The sequence below is a fragment of the Vipera ursinii genome, assembly GCF_947247035.1.
Source record: "Vipera ursinii genome assembly, chromosome: 4".
Lineage (NCBI taxonomy): Eukaryota > Metazoa > Chordata > Lepidosauria > Squamata > Viperidae > Vipera > Vipera ursinii.
Window position 1 is genome coordinate 58,529,145 of NC_139514.1, and position 27,294 is coordinate 58,556,438.

The window sequence follows — 27,294 nt, forward strand, 5'->3', positions numbered from 1 at the left end:
AGAACTGCAGTTCTGCAATTCTAAAATCATTCACATGATTTTATTATACTTTGGAAATTGATGATCAAGTGCTTTAATTCATTATATTGTTCTTGCATTATTTCATAAGTCCACACAATTCATTTATAATGAAGAATATGGGAGGAATTTCCTTTTAAAATGAAGTAATATAAGTCAACCAATAAACCAACCAGCAATATAAGTCAAAATTACTTTCTGCTATAAACATCATGAAATGACGTCAGAAAGACCTTCATTCTTCTAGGATCCTGAAGTAGAATAAAAGAGCAGATATATCTGAACCTTTCATAGCAAAGATGCTATGAACCGATTCTTTTAGAAAACAAAAGAAAATTGTAACATATATTCTCAACAACACTGTTCTGTAAAACAGGGGTCCCCACAGCATGCCAGCAACCAGTCCACACAAAACAAGCAAAGCCCCATCTGCGAGATGCAAGCAGCACACAAAACCACGCACCCTCCAGTCCACGGAAAAACCTCTCTCCACAAAACTGGTCCCTGGTGCCCAAAAGGTTGGGGATCTCTGCTCTAAATCACGGTTAAATACCAAATACATAAAGTTTTACATGGAACTCTTATAATGGAACTAAAAGAATTGTCCTTGGTAAGTGTAAGTATAATTATATATAATATAATTATATATATTATATCATTATATATATTATATATTATATATTATTATGCAGGTGTTTATCTAATTTGTTTCTCATCCTTCTTTCAAACCACAATGATACTTACCTGTTTCTAACAAGGTCTTAAGAGGCTTTAGAAATCATGCTTTAAGATTCCAACTAGAAAGTAACAATTAACTTCTCAAAATTTTAAAAGAGAAAATAGACAAATCTAATACTTTCTGGCTTTGTAAAGACAAATTGAATTGATACCATTGTGAGGATTATATTTTGCAAATTAATTGTTTCTTTGCAAATTAGGAAAATAAATTTTATAGAAATCTCTTATTTTGTACAATCACTTTTGTCCATAAAAATCAGTTTCATTTTGATTTTTGGTAAATCAAATATCTTCCATTAGAAGGTGTAAGAGAAAAAACACCCAGAATTAATCTTTAATAGCAATAGCACTTAGACTTCTATTCTGCCCCTAAACACTTACCACATACTCTAAATCAGGGGTTCCCAACCCCCGGTCCATGGACCAGTACTGGGCTGCAACATGCCAGCAACCGGGCCACACGAACAAGCCCCATCCACGGGATGCAGGCAGCACACAAAACCCTGCACTTTCCGGTCCGTGGAAAAATTTCTCTCCCTGGAACTGGTCCCTGGTGTCCAAAAGATTGGGGACCTCTGCTCTAAATGGTTTACAAATATCAGCATATTGCCCCCAACTATCAGGGTCCTCAGTTTACTTACCTTGAAAGGATGGAAGCTGAATTGAACCAGTGAGGCTTGCACCCCTGACTATGGGCAGTTAGCCTGCAATACTACATTTTAACCACTATGCCACCATGGCTCCTAAGACCTTGAATCCTTTTGCTTCAAATTTATATTATAGTACCATTAATTATATCTATTAGTTATATCTATTACTATTAGTTATATTATTAATTTATATCATAGCTACTATTAGTAGTTCCATTTATTTTCTAGAATCCATGCATATATAGATATGAATTTTGGACATTTTCAATGTTTAGTTCAATATTCCAAAATAAAAAGAAAAATGTGAACTAAAACAAAGGCTTGAAAACCCACATTCAAAAAAATTGTACCCAGATTTCCCTCTTCTGAAAAATACATACAATATTTCTACAATTCAATCTTTTGGAATGCTCTTACTTAAAATATTTACTAGAAAAGTTTGAAACAAGTTGATCCATTTTGGAAAACTCATCATTTTGAATCCAGCTATTTGGCCTAGAATTTTAAGAACTTTTTTTTTTATAGAAATCATTGCTCATCTTTATCCAAAGTAGACCATAATTGTTATTGAACATTTAATAAAAGCTGCATACCTAGGCACTCAAAAATAGTCTGATTTTGTCAAGTTGAAGAAAACGTATAAGGAAATAAAGGTACTGGTTTAGTCATGAAATATAAATCAAGGCAATCGTCAAATTATGACTTGTTCAGCAACTGTTCAAAATTACAAGAGCACTGAGCGGACTTATGACCAATCGCCAATATTATACTTGTTATAGTGTCCCATGGTCACATGACCAACATTTGGGTGCTTTGTAGATTGCCCATACTTACGACTTCAGAGAGGGCTGCAACTGTCCCCTGCTATCCCTTCCGTCTACATGTTTTTGTGTCCAGCCACCCTGTCTTGTGGGATGGCAAGCAAACCCAAAAGTGCACAGCTAGCCCAGCGTTCTTCTCTCCCAGTTCTGCACAACCTCTTGCAGCCAGCCACAGTGGTATCACTCCCTCTGCAGCCTCCTTTTCACTACTTATCTGTCTCCTTTGCAGACCCAGCAATCTTTACTATGACTAAAGCTAGCACTGACTGAAAGTTTTTGTTTTTTTTAGTTTGTCTAATTTTAAGACAAGCTTTAGTCATGTATATGACCATTGTAATTTCTTGTACCCTGTCAATCAAAATTCAACCAAAAACTTGACATATTTAACAAACTAATTCTCCTGTAATTCACATCTAGTCTTGCTCTTTCACTTTCTATAATGGAAAGATAAAGACATTCTTCTAATTAACAGGCCATCTTCACGAAGGCATTAAACAAATTCTTCCCACAATATGCCAATACTACGTTGATCGTAATTATCCTCATTTCATAAGCAAATCACAATCTTTAAGACATTTTTAATGTGTTTGCACCTATTTTAACATACAAATTGTCATGGGGCAATAATACCCCCAAGGGAACAAAAATTGGTTCCTAGGGTAAGGGTGAAAAACATCCTAAATATTACAATAATTTGTGACACATCAAAACTCAACCCGACCAACAAAATATTCCTAAGTATTTATCTTGTTTGGTTTTCTTGGATATCACACAAGTAGCATTATGTTCATGGAAGAAACTCAAAATGTATGTAAGATCAATTCTACAATACATGACAAGTGGATGACTGTGACTGGAAAACGTTTGATTGATTGTTGATCTCAAAATCATTATGGTGAAAAGTAGACTGCCTGTATATATTGACTACCACTGGCTGCCTTGAGGGTAATGTCTACTGTGAACTGAAATGGCAAAAGTACATCTTTGTTTTCTAACATTTTAAATAATTTTTAAAAAGCTGGATTACCAGCAATTGCAATTACATCACTATGATATAGTCATAGGAATTACTAATTTGCATACATAATTTAAAAAATGTCTGTGTAACACACTGTTACAAGTTACTTAACAGATGCAATTATAACATTAAATTAAATGTTAATAGCTTTTAACTTTAAAATGTTGGTTATCTTAACTCTGCATTGCAAAAAAACATGAATAAAACTTAGGATCTTTATGCATAAAGCAGATACACATACAGTACAATAATGAAAAATAAGGTTGAGAAGCACCATTTTAACATTTCTTCAATAACTTCATCTAGATCTGCAATGTTACAATATTTTATTCTCACTCCATTTATTATTTCCTTTCCAACATGTTTTTTCTTGGAGATCATTATTTACAGCATTCAATACAATTCTGCTCTTCAACTTGGCACCATTATTCTACAAATGTATTAAATGTATCATTTTCTTGGACTCCTTTAATATTTTTTAATTTCATTCTTTGCAATAATCTTTTCTCTCCATAATTATATCTTTTATCCTGATTTTTTGCAGCAATCATTATCTTATTGTACCATATATTTTAACTCTATTTCTAGCAATGTCTTTGGAGATTCTCAGTCATCCAGGTCATAGTTATCCCAAAGATGTTTTTTCACAAGGCAACTGGATTTTTCTTATTTTTCTTTGAAGACGTTTCGCTTCTCATCCAAGATGCTGCTTCTGCTCTATTTCTAGCAGTTTCAATATATACAAAGCACATACCCTTACATTCTTTTTCGCTCACTCTGTTAGGAAATCAATCTCTAATGCTTTTTCATAAGACTTAAAAATTTCTCTTCCTATAGCAATCCAGTTACTTTAGGTTTTAATCACTTCTTTCTCTTCAGCGAGCACTTTTCTTTTTCACTTATGACACTAAGAAAAAAAGGTTAATATCACATTTAAAACCTCTCATCACTCCTATATCATTCACTAATTCTCTCAATCTTTGATCATAATCATATTAGTTTTAGATTTAGATTTTTTTATCCCTTTGCTGTGTGCTCAGACTTTTGTTAAACCATGTATTTGAAACACTTATCTCCTTTTCTATTCAGATACTCACCAATCATTGCACTCATTTAGTTTTGTTTGTTCTGATTCATTCGCTTCAATAGCAAAGTAATTTCGCCCTAGACTGCATTAATTCAGAAAGGTGAACAATTATTCTTCAAACTATTATCTAGTTCTTTTATTATCATGTTCACCAGAAAAAATATGTAGCAGTCACCAAATTAGGAACTTTTTTACAAGTCTTATCCATTTTCACACTTCCCTTTGCAGGAAAGGTTGTGGAGAAGATGCTAAGATGGCAACCAGAGTGCTTGTTCTGTAAAATAAATTATCTAGACGATATCAGTTTTATTTCAAACTGGGACACAGTAGAGGGACAGAGTTAGTTAAACTTGTCAATGACATTTGGTGGAGCAGGATGGGGTGGTGCATATATATTGTTCCTTGATATTTCAGTGGTTTCATTACCATCATCCATGATATTCTTCTGGATTGGCCACACTTCCTCATTTCAGACTGGTGCACTATTTGAGCGTCCTCCTAGACGTGCAACTTCTGCTCAATGAGTAAGCAGCAGCAATGACCAGGAGGACTTTTCCACAGGTTGTATGTTCTTACTTTCCTTCACCAGGAGGCCTTTAGACAGTCTCTCATGCCTTGGTTAGCATGTGACTGGAATACTGCAATGCACTCTGTATGGGGCTCTCTTTGAAGACCAACTGAAAGCTACAACTGGCCCAAAACACATCAGCACAAACAAGGACAGGCTCTTCATATTATATCCATGTATCATCATTACTATGCAAGCTGCGTTGGTTGGTTATATTTAAAATTTTATTAGCCAAGTCATCAAACGTTATTGGCACATGATGAGCACTAAGTACTTTTTAATAGTACTTCTGTATACTGTATACTATTTCTTCAAATTTTACTTTATACCTAATTAGTATTTGCTAGATATCTGTTGTCTATCAAGTGATGTAAAATGAAACTGCACCCAGATAAAAATTTCAGGAGCAAAATATGTATTTGCCATCCCACCAGTTATTTACAAGCGTGTGTGAGTGTGTGTGTACACACACACCCACACCCACATACACATACAGTTTTAGGCTATGATATTGTCAGTGTAACACAGCATAAACATTTTTCCACTACTATTTTTTTAAAAAAAGTTCTCAAAATTTCAGACTTTATATAACTGCAAATTACAATGTCACTGATATTACACTCATCAAATTTGATAATTTCATAGTTCTTTAAAATGTTTATAACTTTAGGCATACTCAGGATGTAGATTTAGAACTTAAAAATGAAATCATGTTTTCCCTTTAAATTTAAATAGAATGCATGAATGATATACACAGAATTCCAATATAGGAACAAAAACTTTTCAACTTTAATATTCATTCTATTGTTACATTTAAATCACTTTAAGTATACTTTGTGTTTGAGAAAAACAGCTAAAATGTTTTCTAGAAACAGTTCTCACTGCTCATCATATATTAATGCATAACACAGCACATTTCAAATGATTTCATTATCCTATGTCAAGGTATTGATTTAACAGCTAACCAGCTTATGTAATATAAGATTTAAGATGGAATGGAATGATTCAGCAGGGTTTGTGTCTCTTTAAGAGCCTTTGTATAAAGTGAAGGCTCTGCTGATATGTTCTCTCGCTTCCATTTCCTGCTCTAATTGTGGTTTGTTGGCTACTGCTGTATTAACACATATATTGTTCCTGGTGTATGATGATGTAGACAGTGTAAGATAAACCACCATTTAATATAGACCACTGTTTACTGTGTTTACTCCTGGGTTATCTTGCACAATAAGACGGTGCATGCTCTGCCATCTTAATTTTAAATTAAAATCAGGAGCAACAGCAGATATATAAAGGAAAATAAGTCCATGGAAGGAAACAAGAAAATGAACTATAATGGCCACTGATATGTTACATGAATGAGTGCTATGAAAATATTGAAAATCGCATTTGTAGAAATCTTACTAATCAATATATTTTATCTGATGTTTTTCTACACTTTAACAGAATGAAAATTAAGTTACAACTTTACATGTATTAAGACATTATTCCTATACCAACATTCATAAATAGATAAATTGATGGTTAGGTAACTTTGAAACAAAACTTTTACAAGTGGTCCTCGATTTATGATCACAATTGAGCCCAAAATTTATGTTGCTAAGTGAAACATTTGTTAAGTGAATTTTGCTGTTTTATGACCTTTCTTACTACAGTTGTTAAGGGAATCACCGCAGTTGTTAAATTAATAACACGGTTAAGTGAATCTGGCTTCCCACTGACTTTGCTTGTCAGAAGGTCGCAAAATGTGATTGTATGACCCGGGGACACTACAACCATTATAAATATGACTCAGTTGCCAAGCATCTGAATTTTGATCACGTGATCATGGGGATGCTACAAGAGTCTTAAGTGAAAAATGGTCATAAGTCACTTTTTCAGTGCTGTTGTAACTTTCAACAGTCATTAAATGAACTGTTGTAAGTTGAAGACTACCTATATTAGAAACAGATGCAATTTAGCACATATATATAATTGTATAACATCCAATATTCTAAGACCAGAAAAATGCCATTTGAACATCTTTTTTACTAATCAAAAAAGTAAAAGCCTTCACAGTAGTTTGCTCTCTTCAGTGGGTCTCTAATAAACTTAATATAAAACTGGGCTTAACAAATATGCAACTAAAAAGAATCAATGTTGCTGTTCACAAAACATTGTAGCAATTTACTGTATAGAAAAAATGTTTTAGAACGATTTTTCTTTTAACAGAAAAGCTTAATCCCTGTAGTTTCATTGCTGTAATATCTACAATGTATTTGAATTACAGAATTGTTTTTTATTGTAACACTATAGCATATAGTTTAATTTTATAAGTCTGCAATTATAACTTAAAAAATTTCAGTTTCAGCAACTTTAAATGAGCAAACCTGCCATATTCATTTATTTCTGAATCACTCCAAATTAATTTTCAAATTCTTAAATATAACATTATTTTTTTAGAATTTAAAATTTATCTTAACTTATACACCATTTATTCTGAGTCTCAAAAACTCAAGAATTGAAAATGTGTAAAAGGGCAGCTAAAGCTATACTGTAAGAAAAAAAATGCTAATATTTGCAGTTTTATCTTAGAAGAGAGGAATGTATGGGAGACGGGTGATTGTATAAAGCTTTCCATAGCGTAAAAAAGACAGGAAGAATCTTGTCTCTTAATTTTATAATACTTATTATAAAATAATAATTATTTATAATTATTATAAATTAATAATAATAATTATTTATAATAATATCAGGGGTTTCTATATGATAGGAGTTACAAGCCACAAAAGCTAGGTTCAGCCATAATATAGTCTATTTAATTATGGCTAACATGATTATATATTTTCTTTTACATCACCAGACTCACATGCTGTTAATTCATGTTCTCAATTATGCAATTCACAAATCAAACATTACTAAACTAAAATGTGCATGTTAAAGCAAATATGCACAATAATGTATATTACAGAAACATGCAAGAGCATTCAAGCAAATCTTTGTTCGGGCTTTTGAAAAATTGCAACTGATGGAATATGGAATAGAGTAAGCTATGATTATAAAAAGTTCAAAAGTGGAAAAACTGAGCTTCAGATATTCAGTCACCCCTTGATTATATACTGCACTAATGTATATATCTTGTGAGTATCCTGTTGGCATCAGATGGCCAATGTGGAAACAATGCTGGACTGTATAGACCTGTTCCAATCCACCAAGGTTCTTACATTCTTTTTATTAGTCTCTCATGTTTAAACAGCAGCCACTGACCCAAATCTCTGCTACAATTTTATGGCATTCTGATGTGGAAAAGAACAGGTACTTTCTGTCCTTTTGCAAGCAATTATTCATGTATTAAGACATAGAGGATGTCAATAGTTGCACAGAACTTAAGAGCAGTATTCTTATAATCTACACCTAACAGTTCATTTGTAAAAAAAGAAATGAGTGTGCCAGGATTGACATCACTAAGTAATATGTATTCATGTGACAGTGAGCTTTACATCTGTGCTGATTAACAACACAAATCACCATCCCAATTACTGTCATTAACCAAGGACCACCTGTATGAATACATATATTCTAAAAGAAATATAGAAACTGGGAAAGAATTACCTATTTTGTTACTTTCAAGTTCTCACCACCATAAACTACTAAGAATCAGAAATATTTACCAATCTTTAAAAAAAGTTAGCAATAGATTTTAAAAGAATAAATCAGGATGAAACACTGGTTTTGGAATTTTGCTTTAAACAATACAAAACTATAGTATGTTACACATTATAGTACCAGAAACTGATGACCTTTCATGCCATTGAAACAGCATTTTGTATATTTAATCTGGTTTTACATTATTTTATGCTGGCACCTAGGAAAACACACTGTCATTCAGAGTGGATGCATGATTAGCTATAATATTTTTACTTATTTTAAACATTGCATTTTTAACGTTCAACATTTTCTACATTTTTATGCATAAACAGTAGGAAATTTTGCATAACAAATTGCATTATTCACAGGAATTACAGGAAGCCTCCATAAGATTCAAATTCAAATAAGCAAATTCTCAGCCATCACTACTACTCTTCCTCCCATGTGGAAGAAAAGATAGTCCTGATCATTATTTAAAAATTATCTGTTAGCACTAGGATGCCAAACAGTAAACACATCTCCTTTATCCATTTACTAGACAAAAGCTAAAGACTTCCAACAGAATCAAAATATCACATCTCAAAAATTTCAAGAACAGAATGGAAAACATTCCATTTGTTGTCAGGGTTGACCTCTAACTAAAAAGAAATTAATTTCCTCATAACAAATACATAAGATCACTGAGAAAATAAGAGTTGTGGAGTTGGGCTTGATTACCAGTTTGGAAGATAATGTAGCACTGTGGCAGTACAAAATTATAAAGGGTCTTTCAATCTGAATAATTCTCTCAAGTAAATGACACAATCAATTCATAGTAACATCCCTGTATCAGGAAGGGAGAAAGAAAATGAACCATCATATCAAAATTATAATCAGGAAAGTAAGAACAACAATTAATCATTTGCATTAAGTAGTGGTTAAAGTGTGAGACTACAAGCAGAATACCCAGGTTCAAGTATACCCTCAGCCAGGGAAGCTCACTATACAATAAAGGACCAAACACTCACTTCACAAAGTTATTATGGGGAAAAGGAGGAGAGCTATCTAGAGCTCCTGGAAGAAAGAGGGAATATAATATAGTTTTAAAACTGAATGGCAATTTAACCCCTGGTAACAGTAACAGCCTGTATGTTTTGCCTAAAAATTTGAAAAAAAAATTTAAGTTTAAAAAATATTTTAAAAACCTCTATCAGGATTGAAACGTAAAGCAGTAGTATAGCATTCACTGGTATCTAGAATATGTTACCATAAAATGTAACAAAAGTATGTGCACATGAACCAAAACTACTCATAACTCTTTATATTTGAGTAGAGTGGTGCTATTTTCAGGGCAGGTCAATTGAAGAGCAGGAGTATTTGGCCCAAAATAACATGCAAGGGGTTTTTTTCCCAACCATTTTGCATCTCTTCCAGCATAAGAATAAAATATAACACCATCTAAAACAGTAGTGCAAAAGTTACAACTTTGCGGTGGGCTGGCACATATGCACAGCCTGACTTGCGTGAGCAGCGGATTGGCACAAATGTGTAGCTCGACTTGCATATTTTGAGCTGTGCACATACACCGGTCCACTACTCATGCAACTCAAGCTACACGCGCATGTGCACACTGGCCCGCCATTCGTGGGGTCTGGTTCTGAATAGGCCATGGCCTGGTAGTGGGCTGCAACCGGAAGTTGGGAACCCCGACTTAGACCACTGATCTGTTTAATAGAGGCAAAGAATATATCTTAGTATCAGTTCATAAGATATCTACACTATGTTTATGAACTTTGCATATAGGCTTGGACTTCTGCAGACACCTAACAATAAAGTTAACAAGGCATGTAAATATTTGAAAAAAATCTAAACACAAAGGAATACCTGCATTACTAAAGGCAGATAAAATTAATAATTAAATATTTCATGAAAATTATCTAAAATATTTTGAGTACAGACCGAAACAAGATTTGGAACCACAGAAAAAAACCCTCTAGATTTGAAAGATAAATATAACGTCAACGCTATTACAGGACTTTTTCAACAACTGTCTGTACAGATAGTCCTTGATTTATGATCACAATTAAGCCCAAATTTTCTGTTAATAAGCAAGAGAGTTGTCAAGTGAATTTTGCCCCATTTTATGACCTTTCTTGGCACAATTGTTAAGTGAATCACTGCAGTTTTTAAGATAGTAACAGTGAATTTGGCTATTAACTTCACTTTTTTCAGTGCCACTGCAACTTTAACAGACACTAAACAAATGGTTGTTATCTGCAATGTTGCAGGTAGTAGGTACCCATACTACCAGTAACACTGCAACAATAGAACAATGGCATTTTGTTGCGTTTTGGCTTAACGTATTTTAGGAATCCTATGATTATAGTGTGTGATATGTACAAAAATAGCCACAATGTGTCCTAGAAACAATTTTTAAGGTAAGCAATAACTTAGTACAATGTGTGAAACTTTAAAAAAATAGAACTGCTCATAGAAAAGGTTAAGTAAACATTACTCAAGCAGATAAATCTTTGCCAAAATGGGATATATATCTAATAACTTCTCAAGTAGTCACAGCATGAAAAAAATAAGATCTCTCAATTTTTCCACTATCACAGGAGGTATTTATTTGGAGATAACTTTTTAAACACAGGCCATTCCCAGTATTGTTAGATAATGGGTGGAAATGGTATAAAAACCCAAGTCGGGTGTACAGCAAAAACAATTATGCCAAAAAATAAATCTGGTTCCTATACTTAGCAACAGAAGTTCCAGCCCCAACTGTGATCATAAGTTGAAGACTACCTACATCGCTAGATATATTATACTTCTATATCACCTATGAAAGGTGGTACAGAAGTCAAAAGCTAAGAAAGAAAGGCCATGGCAGAAGAGGAAAAATATTTTGCACTACCCTATGTACATCAATAGCACCACTGTTACCCTTACAATGATAAAACAATGCAACCAAAATGTGGATATTTCAAAATTTAGGTACAAGTTCCTGTAGTGTAGAACACACACAATATGAAGTCATTTACATTTATTTAACTATGGATCACCATGAAGATAATTCCAAAACAAATGTACAGACAGAACACCACACCATATAGTTCAGCAGTTTTTATCTGCTACCATTTATCATTAAATATAAAAAACAGCATAATCAGTACGACTTTCAATGTTATAGAGCAAAGTATGTAACATGTCAGAATATGATTAATATTGTTAAAGATAGGTACTTACATATAACTTCCATTCTTTATTATTTCAAATCTGCATGAAGTAGTAGGTACCTCATTTTAGAAATACAGATAGTCCTTGATTTACAACAGTTCACTTAGTGACTGTTCAGTTACAACTGCACTGAAAAAAATGACTTCTGACCATTTTTCATTGTTGTAGCATCCTCACGTTCACATAATCAGAATTCAGATGCTTGACAGCTGATTCATATTTATGACGGTTGCAGTGCCCTGCAGTCAATGTTCTGACAAGCAAAGTCAATGAGGAAGCCAGATTTATTTAACAACGTATTACTAACTTAATATCTGCAGTGATTCACTCAACAAATATAGCAAGTAGGTCGTAAAATGGGGCAAAACTCAATTAACAAATGTCTCACTTAGCATAAGAAATTTTGGGCTCAATTGTGGTCGTAAGTCTGGGACTAGGTTAAGGACTACCTGTATTAGGTAACTGTTTACTAAGTAGTTACTATGATTTCATGCAGATCTGAAATAATAAAGAGTTCTTTGCCCAAATCAATGAAATTTATTCAAGTGCAGAGTGGAAAAAGGAAAAATATTGATGGGTTTGATGTTGTTCCATTACCAAAGAATCGTTTAATTCAAAGTTTATATTGCCACAATCTAAACTTAATATATGATAACATTAAAAAACTTACTTCCAGCTAGTGGTGTTTTGGATCCACGTCTCAATTAGCTTAAGTCCCACTGGTCTCAACTAGAGAAATGGTAATTGTAAAAACTGAATACATATACACAACTGCAATAATAGAACAAAACAGACAAATACAGTAAGAAAAATCAAATTGATACACAGTAAAGAAAGACATGCTATTTTTATAGAGGTTTTTTTTAAAGAAAATACTAAAATTACATGGACTCCAGATTTTCACATCTAAACCTATATCATATGAACTAATCATATGAATTTGACAAGCACTCAAAAGATATAAAATACAGAAGAAAACATTCATTACTATGAAGTATTACGCTTGAAAATCATATATAATTTTTTATGAAGGCACTTCAAACACAATAGATTATTCTAAGAACAGATTTTAAAATATCTTTATTCAATATATTTCGTTACCAGTGGAATGCTTTTAGTTCAAATAATTTTAATTTAGTGTTACCTTTTTGAAACAAAATCTGCTACATTTTTTAAACTTTAAATGCTAGCTCCCAGCTCTCACAAAAGAACAATTGCTATACTCTTGACTATAAATACCATGATAATCACCTGACACAATTTAGTTCCCCAATTATGTTTGGTATAATAGCCTTGTTATATCTCTGGTGTTTTTAAATGAATAAAGTGATTAACACATTTAGCTAAAAGAATCATGACCCTGAATTTAAGATATCTCTTATCCCCAAAGATGAGAATCTCCCTCCACATTTTTTGTTTGTTCTTGGGTGAATCTAAGATGATCCTATTTTAAAGGTAAATTAGTTTTGGAAAAACTAGTTTTCTTACAGTTAAATACAGTGAAAATCTTCTATATTTCCCCCCCTAGGGTTTCTATCTCATCCTTCCTTTTCATAATGAGCATTACTGTAACATAATTGTTTTTGTAAAAGTATTTCAACAAACATATTTTAAAACTTTAATATTTCAAAAAGTAAATTATATTCATTAAGAAATATTCAAATACGCTGAATGTGAGCAAGCTAAAAGTGAACCAATTACAAAAAGTGATTGCTTTATGGCCTATATTTTTGAAAGGCGTAGGGAAGAAAATTAAGTAAACCAAAAGACACTATGACATTACTTTTACAGTACATCCTATGCAATATTATAAGCAACTGCCCTTGATTTCAATGAAATATATATCTAAGCAAATATGCATAGTATTTTAACTTGGGGAAAAAACACTAGTTGTGGATCAATGTGGTTTTTCCATGTTTAAACAGAAACTTGCTAGTAATTTGTTTTATAAATATATGAAAAAATAGGATGGCAACTTATTCCAGATTGTATAAATTGTATTAAAAGCAATTCATAAATTTCAGTGCTTTGCCATTCTTAGCTCCAGATATGGCAGAAATACTTTGGTAAAAGGGTATTTGCATTTGCCCAATTCTCCTTTCCATTATTAAAAAAATAACACACATACCTCAACAATGTAAGGAATTATCAAAACTGTCACAACCCATTTCCAAATTTTTCATTTTCTGAAATGAAACAGGTTTTAATAGCCCTACAACTTTTATAGTACTGATGAATTCAATTCTGACAAAAGGTTTTTCGTAGCAACACAACTCAGTATAATATAAATGAGAAAACAGAAAACCAATACATAAATGCTAGCATACATTGCAGAGACTAGTTATAGGTACATAAAAAACTAAACAGACATAAAATGTAACTAGGACATGGCTGATTATGCACTAAATAACAAAAACCACACCCCCTGATTTCACATTTCTATCAACTTATAAGTCCATCCAACCAATCTGTACCAGAAGCATAGTTTAAAATACCTTGTGCAAAATTAGGATACTGACAGAAAACCACAGCACTGGGAAGACTGTAAAGTACCTTAGAAAGTTCAGTATGAGAATAATCTACCATTACTATAATTTACCACATACTTATTTATTAGAGGTTCACTGAGTTTCATTAGGCTTGACTTAGCAGTCCTCACAAAATTACAACTATATTTTTTTCTATTCATACTTAATACCTATTCGGGACTGTGTAGCAAACGTAGTATTAGTTTGTTAATATTATGTCTGCAATGTTATAGCTTTCCTGCCTGAGCAGGGGGTTGGACTAGATGACCTCCAAGATCCCTTCCAACTTTATTATTATTAGTTTGCTATAGCCACAAGCAGACTGTATTAAAATCAATGGGAGTTCTTCCACCAATTCTTTAAAAGATTAGATTCCACCTTAAAAATTTCAAGTATCTTACAAAAGAACTCTGCGTGCTCTGGAAAGCCAAAATATGCTTGAAAGATATCTTACAAGATTCTGAATTTCTCAGTTTAGTCTCTTACTGTATCTTGTACGTAGATTCATCAGTCTCATATATATAAAAAAAATTCCAGACAATATTTACCATGTAGATTCTGTCCAATAAAAATGATAAAAGCTCCAATACATTCAAAGAAGCAAACTAGACTCAATTTAAACTTCAGATGCTGATATCTAAAGGAAACCCTACAATATCACAGCTTTACTGGAAACAAGAGAGCGCAGCCATGACACAGCCCACCTGCACCCATGACAATAATGTTTACAACCAAGACGAAACCGCTGGGCCGCAACATCCGAGACCGGATTTAGAAAGAAAGAAAGAAAGAAAGAAAGAAAGAAAGCCTGTGCAGAGCCTTATTTCCTGGCGTTGGACTAGGCCCACACGATCCCAATCACTCCACCTCAATAATGGCGTTTGCTCTGAAGTGGAACGAGAATCAAAAGGAACTAAACGCCGGGAAGATCTACCGGGTACTCCTTGTTTAAATCTCTCTTCTTCGCCAGTTTTCTTCGCTATTTAAGGAGGGGCCAGGCCAACAGCCGGCCAGCTCTGCAGGTTGTCTCTCTCTCTTTCTCTTCCCGGGACTGCGGATGTGGGGTGTGCGCGCCCCATTCTCCTGCAAGGCCCAGTTCAGGCCGGGCAGAAAAGAATGAGGACTGAGTCGTCAGCCATTTTCCCTCCATACTCCACGGCACCCGACACACGCACGAACAGACATTACTCACTCCAAGATACATGCTAACTCCCGAACGAAGAGAGATAAGATACCAAGCGAAAGACTCCCCACCAGGAATTTAGCCCCCTGCTTACCCACGGAAAGACCCTTCCTTACCCTTCCCTCCCTCCCTCGCCTCGCTTACCCCCAGACAGCGTCGCCTTTTCCTGCTGCTACTCTCGGTTCTAACGCCGAGGCCCGCTCTGCTCCCGGGCGCCGCTGCCGCTGGCGATGCAAGGAGGAGGAGGAGGAGGAGGCTGCGGCGGGTGTGGCCGAAGAGTTTCTCATCCCAGGCGGCAGAAGCCGCCGCCGCAACCAACGGGGCTGCGTCTCATTCCCAGGAAAATCCGAGCGGCGGTGGCTGCTAGAGAAGCCGGCTTTCCTATGCCGCGCTTTGCAGGAAGCTGTCCCGTGTCGCTTTCCTGACCGAACCTCTTTTCCGGGCGACCTTTTCTTGTACTCTCTTCTCCCTTTTAGTTTTGCGTCGCTAGCTTCTCGCCGACCGCCCGTAGAGCCGGCCTTGCGTTGCGAGGCCCAAGCGGGCTGACGCTCTTTCTCCTCCTGTAAGCTCCGTTAGGCTGAGGTAGGCCTCCGGGCTGTTCTACCTCATCCGGGGAAATCGGATACCTTCAATCCCTGGAGAAAGGGGACAGGAATAAGAGATAGGAAAGGGAGCTGCGCCGGCAAAGCCGGCGGCGAGAAACCTACGAAGCCGCCTCTAGAAGAGGAAAAAGAAATCCGTGCTGCGCCTGGGAGCAAAGCGGCGACGGACACGGCAGCACCAGCAAAGACGGAGCGTCTGAGTCCCGGGCAATATGGCGGCTCTTAGGAGGGCTCGGCTCACAGCGTATGCAGCGCAGACTCCGAGTCAACGCAGCGGCGCCGGCCCCGCCACCCAAACAGCGTTCGCGGCGGCCAGCGTGACTCCCTCCCTTTCCTGATTGTCAGTCAAGTCAATCACTCCCACAGCCCCGTGCCGTGCCCAAAGCAGAGCAGGGGACCGGCGGCTGCAGGGCCCGCTCGCTGGCTTTGCTTTAATGTGAGGCCCGGGTCGCCGCCGTACAGTGGCAGGGTCTGCTTGGTGTGCCGTGTGTAGCCGGTGGGGGAGGGGCCGAGGGCCTGACAGGGTTGGCGGCTGGGCTGGATGTCGACGGAGGCCGAGCGGGGCCCGCGTTGACCAGGCCAGGCCGCGATCACTGAAGCGGCTGGCTGCCCGGCCGTTTCGTTTCGGTTGAGCTCGGTTTCGACTCCATTGTGACCCGCGGTGAGAAGAGCCCGGATAATGACGTCACCTTTCGTCTTCGGGAGGGGAAGAAGAAGAAGAGAGGGGCGGAATTGGACCTCCCTTTCCTTTTTCCCTCCGTCCCAGGGGCCAGCCAAAGGCTGACGCGTGGGCGGGGCGGGAACGAAGGCTCGGCTGCCAAGCTGCTGAAGGAAGGAAGAAAGGCGGATAGAGCATTGGCTTCCAGGGTTTCGTAGAAAAGGCCTTAGGCCTGCTTTCCCTTGAAACTTTAGCTCTGTGTCAGTTTGAGAAGCACGCGTTGTGCATCGTGCGTTGTTACTGTCATGAGACGAACTAAGCCTTACTGTCATCTTGGGAATAAAACCTGGGGAAGGTTTTATGAAGACGACTAAACAAATGCTACAAAAAGTGAGAAGAGTTTGGCGTCTTAAGTACTTGGGAAGATTGAGAAGACGTATTTGCTACTGGGTTGGGAAAATTAACCATTTGGGTGAAACTGGCATAATTGCAGAAATATTTTATTTTTTTATTTTAATCCCATTTATATCCCGCCCTTCTCCGAAGACTCAGGGCGGCTTACAATCTAAGCACAAATCAAATGTGCTTAGCACATTTTACATATTACAACTCTCACACTGTTTTTCTGTCCGTTAAATATCTATGTGGTCTTTAGGAATCAATTACTTGGAGTCAAGCATGATTTATTGCATAGTTTCTGAAATTTCAAGACAAAATCTGCTATACACTGGCTGTAATCAGGCAAAACTGTTTGGTCCAGACTGTGGGGTTGTTAATTTAACTGGGTTTTAGATTTACTCTTGGGGCTTGAATTTAATTTAATTGTTTTATTTGTTTTTAATTTTTTGTATTCATGGTTTTAACTGCCCTGTAAACCGCCCTGAGTCCTACGGGAATAGGGCGGTATACAAATCCAATAAAATAAATAAATAAATAAAACACTTCATCTATCGTCTATGATTTGCAAACCATTATGACCAAGCCAAAACCAGACATTCATGTTAGTTTATACAATGATGTTTTGATTTGGTGTACTCCAAGAACACAATTATTGATGTATGATTCAAAAGGATGCATGAATAGCCAGCTCTTCAGTACTACCGGTAGCATTAGGAGGACTAGTTTCAACTTATATCTATTCTGTTGTTTTTCTCATTGTTTCATAATGGTAACTTAGCAAACATGCACAAAGCCTAGGGTTTTTATAGTCAGTAATTTTATCCCAGTTTCACTTCAAAACCATGAAAAAATACAAATCATAATTTCAGAGGTTTAGCTATAACATATATGTCTAAAAAGAGCAAAGAAAAAAAACTAACTTTAAGGGAAGAATTTAAGGAATTGGAACTAGAATTAAAAATATATCCCAAAAGAAACACGTGAAAGAAAAAAAATATTACTTTTATACCAAGAGGACTCAGACGTTACACAGATAAAAAATTATAGACCAGTATCATTAAATGTGGATTACAAAAGACAAATAAAAAACAAGGATTATTTTAGGTACATTGGAATACTATGAAATGCAACCAGGAAAACAAATGGCACTAATTTTCCTAGACCCCCAAAAAGCTTTTGACAATGTCAATTGGCAATGAATGATACAATAATTAAATTACATGGACTTTGGAGAAAAGTTCATAAAGATTATTAACACAGTATACGATAAACAGCAAAAGTAGTTGTAAATGGGGATTATACAGAGAATTTTAATATAAAGAAAGGCACTAGACAAGGATGTCCATTATCCCCATTGTTATTTATGCTAACTTTGGAAGTTCTTAATAGAAATATTAGACAGGATCTAGAAATTAAATGAATGGAGATAAAAGGGGAAAGCTACAAATTACAAGCATTTGCGGATGATCTGGTATTCATTTTAGAAGAACCTCTGGAGACAACCTCTAAACTAAAGAAAAAGGGTAGAAGAATTTGGAGAACTAGCAAGATTGAAAATAAACAGAAAAAAAACTAAAGTTATAGTAGAAAAATCTTACAAACAAAAACAACTTTCAGAAAAAATAGACTTTCAAATAGTTAAGAAAGTTAAAAACGTGGGAATATATTTAACAGCAAGATGCACAATGATAAGATAATTATATAAAATTACTAAATCAAACAAAATTGGATCTGGAAAAATGAAAGAATCTACAACTATCAGTGCTAGGAAGAATAGCTACAGTGAAAATGAACATTTTACCAAAATTCCTTTTCTTATTTCAAGTAATATCTATAAAAATAGAGAAAAAATTCTTTGATGATTTGAATACATTGATTTTGAAATTTATTTGGCAAGGAAGGAAAGCCAGAATCAAACTGAAAATGTTCCAAGAAGCTAAAGAAAATGGAGGATTTGGATTACTGGATTGGACCTTATACTACCAAGCATGCATTTTAACATGGTTAAAAGAATGGATAACCCTTAGGAATAAAAGATTGCTATATATCTAGAAGGACATGACTTGCAACTTGGATGGCACACATTTTTATGGTATGAAAAGAGTAAAACTCATAGATACTTCCAAAACCATTATATAAGAAATGCATTATTATATGCATGGGAAAAGATAAAACAAAATTTATACAAAAATCCCAGGATGGCTATCAATGTTGGAAGCATCACTTCAACCAAACTTAATTAAATTTAAGAAAATTCTAACATACAAAGATATTCTGTATACAGATGGTAACTTAAAATCCAAACAAGAATGAGAAGATCATGGTATTGCTCTAGCATGGTGGCCCCGACTGCAAATGCAACCTTGTATAAAGAAAACTTATATAAAATGTTTTATAGATGGCATTTACCACCCATTAGGTTAGCAAAAATGTTTAAAAATATGTATAGCAAATGTTGGAAATGTAACTAAAACCCTGGTACATATTATCACTTGTGGTGGACATGTGTTAAAGCAAAAGAATTTTGGACAAAAATACATACTTGGTTAGAAAAGTTATTAGGGAAACACATACAAAACCAAACTCTTTTTAGCTCCACAGATATTCCAGTTGTATTTGATGTACTGGATGTACTTCAATAACAGTTCTATGTTTTTGTATGTTTCTGTAATGTGTGCAGCATAGCCAAAAGGTATTGAAAGGGGTACATTGCCATTGTGTAAAAACAGAAGATTTCTGTAAAATGGTACACCTTGGGTTAAATTACACGTTTTTGTGATAAGCAGCCAAATATCTATAAACTACACCCAAAAGTGTTCAGGAAGCAGTCTTTGTTGTCCAGTGTTATCGAATGCTTCTTTCCTTATCTGTATCCTAAGTTCATTTTAGATAAAAAAATATATGTTTGCTTTCTTTAAAATATTTAAAATAACCAGACAGCTTTTCTTTTTAAGATTTCTGCTATCTGTTTAAAACAAAGTCTTACTTAGTCTGAATGGAGTGGAAAAACACAGAGATACAGTAGTTACATGGAACAGTAAACAATATGAAATGTGTGGATGCCAGGAAATCTAGTTTGCATTACTGCAAGCTGTAAAACATTTCTATAAATCTAGAAAGATGCAAACTTAAACTAATGCTAATATTTTTCAAATGAAGAGTCTGTATCTAAAGCCTCTATAGGTAAAAAAGTACTTTGTATGTATGAATATTCCATATACTTTCTTAAGAATGTACTTATTTGATTTAGATGTTTTACAAAAATTTAAAACATTTCAAAATGAAGGATGCTGGTACATAGCAAATCACTTAATAGTGGAACTACTGCAGTTCAAGTTCTCATGAAAATGCCTTGAAATATTCAATGTTTGCATTTCTTTTACATTTAACTTTATTTCTATCCATCTATACCAGGGGTTCCCAACAGGGGGTGCTCGCACCCCCTGGGGGTAAGAGATAGTATATCAGGGGATGCAAAAACTTGGGTTTCCAAAATTATAGTGTATATGCATAATTCATTGCCGATCTTTTGTAAGGGGTGCGAGAATATATCAGAAGCATTCTAGGGGTGCGGAATATAGAAAAGGTTGGGAGCCACTGATAAGAATTCTGCTAGATCAGACTAAAGCCCTACTTAATCCAGAGACTTATTGTATTTTCAAGATATCTAACCAGAGATAATAAGAACCCACTGGTATGGAGAAGAACAATGATTCTAGTTACATTAAATAAATAATGATTAAGGCCATCAAACATGAAAATGAATATCCCAATTGACCAGCATAACATTGCATACAATGAATGCCCTGTTTTAACTACTGCATTCAATATATGAAAAAGTATTTTGTATACCTCTGATCATTTAATTGGATCCATAATCTGGAATTAGGACAGAGGAAATAACTTTTTTTTATTTTTCCCCCTAACGCTGCTTATTTACTAACTGTTCTTAACTTTTATTAAGAACCAAAGTTTTTAATTCTTATCACAACCCTTTCCACCCTTTTTCCAAAGGAAAGTGTCTCAAATATCCACCACAACTTGTTTTGAAATACCGGTAGTTATCTTTTTTCTTTTCCCTACAATCTTAACACACAGCAGGAAATAGTCTCATAATATTTATGCTTTTAATTTTTTTTATACTTCCAACATAGAATATTAGCAAAAGAGTTAAAAATGAGAGTTTATTTCTTAATGGGCTATACTTCACCTTTCTATACGGTTGGCAGTACTAGCAGCTTACAGTAGGTATAATACACAATGTAGACCAAGCAATATGATCAAAAGATAAATAAATTACAAATATTAAAATTAATGTTTTAACAGCTCAATGAAAGAAATGCTAGGCATTGCAATATTACCAGCCTGGTCTCTTTAACTAGAAGTGGACAATTAATTTTCCCAAAGAGCCACATGAGAAATAGATTGCTGTGGAAGGCAGAACTAATAGGCTGAAGCTAATCCTGCTCAATATTTTATCACTTTATATAAGAAGCAGTAAATTATATGGTTTTGATTAGCTGCTACTGGTAAGAATACATGTTATATCTTATTTACATTTGAATTCTAATATCTTGACTGACCTCTCACAGGCCAGACAGGGATAGCCAAAGGGTCAGATGTGTATGTGTGGAGGCTTTAAAATGCCCATGTCTGCTTTAGATATATTGGCTATTGCAGACATGTCAAACACAAGGCCCGGGGGCCAGATCCGGCCCGCGAAGTGGTTTCATGCGGCCCACGAAGCCACCCTGGAAACAGTGAGGGAACGGCCCCCACTGCCTTGGCCCTGGCCCAGAGACCCTCCTTCTGCCAGAGACCCTCAGATCTGTCCCACTCCTGTCCAGGCCCCCATAGGCACCCTTGATGTGAACGATGTAGAGCTGGCCACGCCCACCCAGTAGGCCATACACACTCTAGCCATGCCCACCCAGTAGGCCACACCCATCCTGGCCACACCCACCCGGCCCCCTGAGGGCAACTGCAATGCTGATGCAGCCCTCAGTGAAATTGAGTTTGACACCCCTGGGCTATTGCTTCCAGTATCATAAAGAGAATGGGCCCCCCAAAAAGTACTATTCCGTGTTTAAATTGAATCAACATGAGACTTTGTACTCTCTTGTCATACATACCATTATCCTTGGCTCTCTATTAAATCAAGGGACTTAACTAGAAAGAAAGGGCATTTTCAAATAATATTGTGAACTCTGTATTCTATATATTGGTCAGGGCTTCAACAAATTATTGAATTATTAAAAGACAGGAAATTCTCCAAGCATCTTCAGAAAATGAAAACAGAGTTACAAACAATTCCTCCATTTTTTGAACCCCAGCTCCAGCCAAAGAGAATACCAAGTCCAATGCATGGCCTGCTACATAAATGAGGCCAGATAACACTTAGTGTAGGTTGTCATGGCAAATATGAAACCCTCAGCCATTCCTGATTAGGCAACCACAGCATGAATGTTAAATCCCCAGGATAAGAAATTTTGCATAAGGTTCTGTCATGCAAGAGATTACTCCCAACTACTTTAGGAGGAGACATATACTGCTCAAAAAAAATAAAGGGAACACTTAAACAACACAACGTACTGTATTTAATAGTAGGATGTCTTATCTTGTGTTCCCTTTATTTCTTTGAGCAGTATATATAGCAGGGAAGATAGTACGCAAATGAAACTCCTTGCCTAGCAGATAGGAACTGCTGCTTGACTTAGGGAGAGGTGGTGGATTTGGTGGGAATTCACCTGTGCTGTGGATCCAGAGGGAACACTACAGAACTATTGGAATTTAATTGGCTTTTTTCTAGAGCCTGCAATAAAATCAACACATATAAAGCGGTATCCCTGAATTGTTGCCTGCAGGATTTATTATAGTAGTTTCAGTGGGGAATAGCTACTCTCTACAAAACACCGCTATGTTCATTTTCATGTCCACTTTCCTTGCTATATCATACAATTTATCTGTAAAGGTTTTCTCTGATTGATTCTGGAACTAAAAGCCTTACAGGCAGTAATTTAAGGGCAAAGCTTTTTGGCAACTTAGGTTTATAGCAAAGAGCAGAAAACAGTTAATGAAGAAATCTGACAACTGAAGACTGCAAGATGCAATCTAATCTCTCTCTCAGAATCTAACTCCAAAATTTATACTTCATTCTCAAGCATAATGGGCTGAGCATATATGACATTTAGGTTGACGCAATAATACCAGTGTATTATCAATAAAAATGATTGGTCTCAGGGTCTTTGCTTCTGACGTAGACTGATTTAACCCTTACACTCTGTGACATTTGCAAATATCTTCCTCTAGCAATAACCAATAAGATAGCATCATGTGCATATTAATTATATTCTTGACCCAGAATGTCATCAGAAACATTTCTTGCACCATTTTTTATATTTGTAAATTCATTAAGTAAATCAAGGAAATCACATAATCTTACTCTTTAGTGATGTTGAACTATTTACTAAGGATTCTATTTGTATTCATGCATAATTTTTTCTATCATATATCATTCTTATCACACTCAAATCCAACTTTAAACTCCATACTGATGCAAATTTTCCATAATTCAATAAGTCTATTCACCATCAGACACATTTTCTAAATCACATGAACTTTACATTCATGCATTTCTCAGTGACCTGCCAAAGAATAAAAAGAAAAATATAAGCTGCATACATCTTCCTACACTGCTCTTCCCAAATTTTGTCCTTGATATCCATCATAATCAGAATTCTGTCAAACACTTTCACAGATATACTTATTAAATTAATCTCCCTTAGCTTCAAATGCATTCTTGGCTTTTTTTTGTATAGATCAATTACTGAACTTTATTGAGTTTTATTTACCAATGCAATCCAATAATAATAATAATAATAAATAATAATAATAATAATAATAATAATAATAATAATAATAATAATAATAATAATAATAAGTAGTAGTAGTAGTAGTAGTAGTTAGAAGGGACCTTGGAGGTCATCTAGTCCAACCCCCTGCTCAGGCAGGAAACCCTATACCATTTCAGACAAATGGCTGGCCAGTCTCTTCTTAAAAACTTCCAGTGTTGGAGCATTCACCACTTCTGGAGGCAGGTTGTTCCACTGGTTAATTGTTCTAACTGTCAGGAAGTTTCTCCTTAGTTCTAGGTTGCTTCTCTCCTTGACTAGTTTCCATCCGTTGCTTCTTGCCCTGCTTTCAGGTGCTTTGGGGAATAGCTTGACTCCCTCTTCTTTGTGGCAGCCCGAGATATTGGAACACTGCTATCATGTCACCCCTCACCCTTCTCTTCGTTAACTACACATACCCAATTCCAGCAACCGTTCCCTATATGTTTTAGCCTCCAGTCCCCCAATCATCTTTGTTGCTCTTCTCTGTACTCTTTCTACAGTCTCAACATCTTTTTTACATTGTGGTGACCAAAACTGGATGCAGTATTCCAGGTGTGGCCTTACCAAGGCATTGTAAAGTGGTATTAGTACTTCACATGATCTTGATTCTATCCCTCTGTTAATGCAGCCTAGCACTGTGTTGGCTTTTTTGGAAGCTGCAGCACACTGCTGGCTCATATTTAAGTGACTGTCCACTAGGACTCCAAGATCTCTCTCACAGTTACTACTATTGAGCAAGGTACCACCTATACTATACCTGTGCATTTGATTTTTCCTGCCTAAATGTAGAACCTTACTTTTTTCACCGTTGAATTTCATTTTGTTAGATAGTGCCCAGTGTTCGAGTCTGTCCAGATCCTCCTGTATCTTAAGCCTATCTTGGCTATTCCTGCCAGCTTGGTGTCATCTGCAAATTTGATGAGTTCCCCATCTATCCCCTCATCCAAATCGTTGATGAAGATGTTGAAGAGCTCTGGGCCCAGAACAGAGCCCTGGGGCACCCCGCTACACACTTCCTTCCATGTACATACAGTTCCATTGAGGACCACACGCTGAGTATGGCCTGTCAGCCAGCTACAAATCCATCTGGTGGTGATGCTATGTCACCCACATTTTTCTATCTTATCAAGTAGTAGGTTGTGATCTACTTTGTCAAATGCCTTACTGAAGTCCAAGTAAATTATATCTACAGCATTCCTCTGGTCCACTAATTTTGTCACTTGGCCAAAGAATGCAATTTTGCATGATCACTTCCCCCCAAGGTTCCTCTGGCTTTGATACTTTCTATCATTTCATCTCTGTTAGTGAGAATTAAATCCAATATGGCTAATCCCCTAGTTCCCTTTATCTTTTGGGAGAGAAAGTTGTCTGCTAGGTTTGTCAGGAATCTATTAGATCTTCCACTTGGTGCAGAGTTTGTCTCCCAGTTGATATCAGGGTAAAGTCCCCCATTACTATTGTGATGTGCTTCCTACATACTTTGGTTAGCTGACTAGCAAAAAGTTCATCTATTTCCTCTGCTTGGTTGGGCGGCCTATAGTATACACCTATGGCAATGTCATTTTTCCCCCTTTTATATTGACCCAAATGCATTCAAGTTTACAGTTTTCATCATTGTTGTGCTCTATTTCTGTAGAGATAAAGTTATTTCTTATATATAGAGCAACTCCACCTCCTCTTTTGTTTAGTCTGTTTCTTTTAAATAATTTAAATCCCTCTAGCTGTGTGTTCCATTTGTGAGTTTCGTCCCACCATGTTTCTGTAATGGCAACAATATCATATCCGCCCTCATTTACCTGAATTTCTAGTTCACCCTGCTTACTGTTCATACTCTGCGCATTGGTGTATAGACATTTGAGTCCTTTATGACTGACCCTGTGTTTACTTGCTACATAACTTGTGTGGTGCCTGAGTTCCCCTATTTTCTTAGATTGCTGGGGACAGTGATGTTCTGTATCAATTAACTCACTGTCCTCGTTTAGTTTAAATATTCCTCCAGAAAAGCTGTGAATTTATTGTCAAGTAACTCAGTCCCTTTCTTGGATGGATGCAGACCATCTTTTTTGTACATTTTTTCATTGGACCAGCTACAGACATCGTGACTAATATAAACAAAGCCTTCTCCTTTACACCACTCCTTTAGCCACATATTAAATTCTGCTATACACTGTCCTTTTCCATTTTGCTCCTTATACACTGGTAAGACCTCTGAAAAAGTGAGCCTACAGCCTATTCTGCTGAATTCCTGCCCCAAGCTCTGGAAATCATTCTGCACAGAGAGTACATCCTTTTGGGACAGATCGTTAGTGCCAAGATGTACAATAGCATCCACATCACAGTCTTTGCTGGCATTGTTGACTATTTTGAAAATACGCTTCTTGTCCCTACTGGCAGTAGCACCTGGAAGACATCTGACATCTTTTGAAACCTCTGTATCCTTTCCTAAATTTACATCCCTTATAATTGAATCACCAACCAGAAGGTGGCTTCTCTTTTTGGGTACCTTTCTTTCCTTGCATGACTGGTGTGTCATACCTGATTCGCACTTCTCCCTGTCAAAAACAAGTTCATCTCAGACCATGGTCCCCTGCTTATTTGAGTTATCATGACAATTACCTTGACCTGTTTCCTTAATGTCCCTGTTAAGGTCAGCAAGGGCACTGTATCTGTTATGCAGGGACACAGCTAAGGCTTTGGGTTTATGGTTCACAGCTCTCACCCTGCCAGATCCTACGGTTGTCCACACTGCCCTTCTCCTGCAGGATCTTTGCAGTAGAGGGGGCTGATAGCGCAGAGGCTCAGTAGAGTAGGAGGGCTGAACTGAACACTTGATTTCTGCCTGAAGAGCACAGATTACAGACCCTTGATAAATAATCTAGTGATTTGTGTACAGATAGCAGTTTCCCAGTTTGAAAAGAGTGCTGCGAAAGTAGCTGCAAAACAAGTGTTGCACTGAACTAAGCCAGACATGCTGAGATGAAAGGAATCTCAGATGCACTTGCCCTGAATGTACCACCACTATTTTTGATTTTGTTATATGATTCGCGCACCATTAGGCGTGCGGGCTGCTACTGTGCTCCTCCACCCACCTTCTCCTTAACTCACAGTATTGTAGCTTTTCCCAGCAGCCTCTGGCAGTTTAAAAGCAAAGAGGGTCCAATCAGCAAGGACTTAGCTACTGTGCTCCTTCACCCACCTTCTCCTTAACTCACAGTATTCTAGGTGGCATAAACAATAAAAACCACAACAATACAATCTTATTAACAAATAATGAACCAAATCCACTGAGGC

The 27,294-nt window shown here is 36.3% G+C and overlaps 1 protein-coding gene across 2 annotated transcripts in view; it reads right to left on the reverse strand.

Moving 5' to 3' along the window:
- The window catches only part of USP9X (ubiquitin specific peptidase 9 X-linked), a 108,938-nt gene that overhangs the window by 78,687 nt on the left and 2,957 nt on the right, over window positions 1-27,294 (reverse strand). Inside the window, exon 3 of one of the 2 annotated variants that reach the window (XM_083362657.1) lies at window positions 12,411-12,469. The gene's annotated coding sequence lies outside the window, so the exon portion shown is untranslated. Of the gene's footprint in view, window positions 1-12,410; window positions 12,470-15,595; window positions 16,412-27,294 lie in introns of those variants that run through there. The other variant, XM_083362656.1, reaches the window with a different exon arrangement.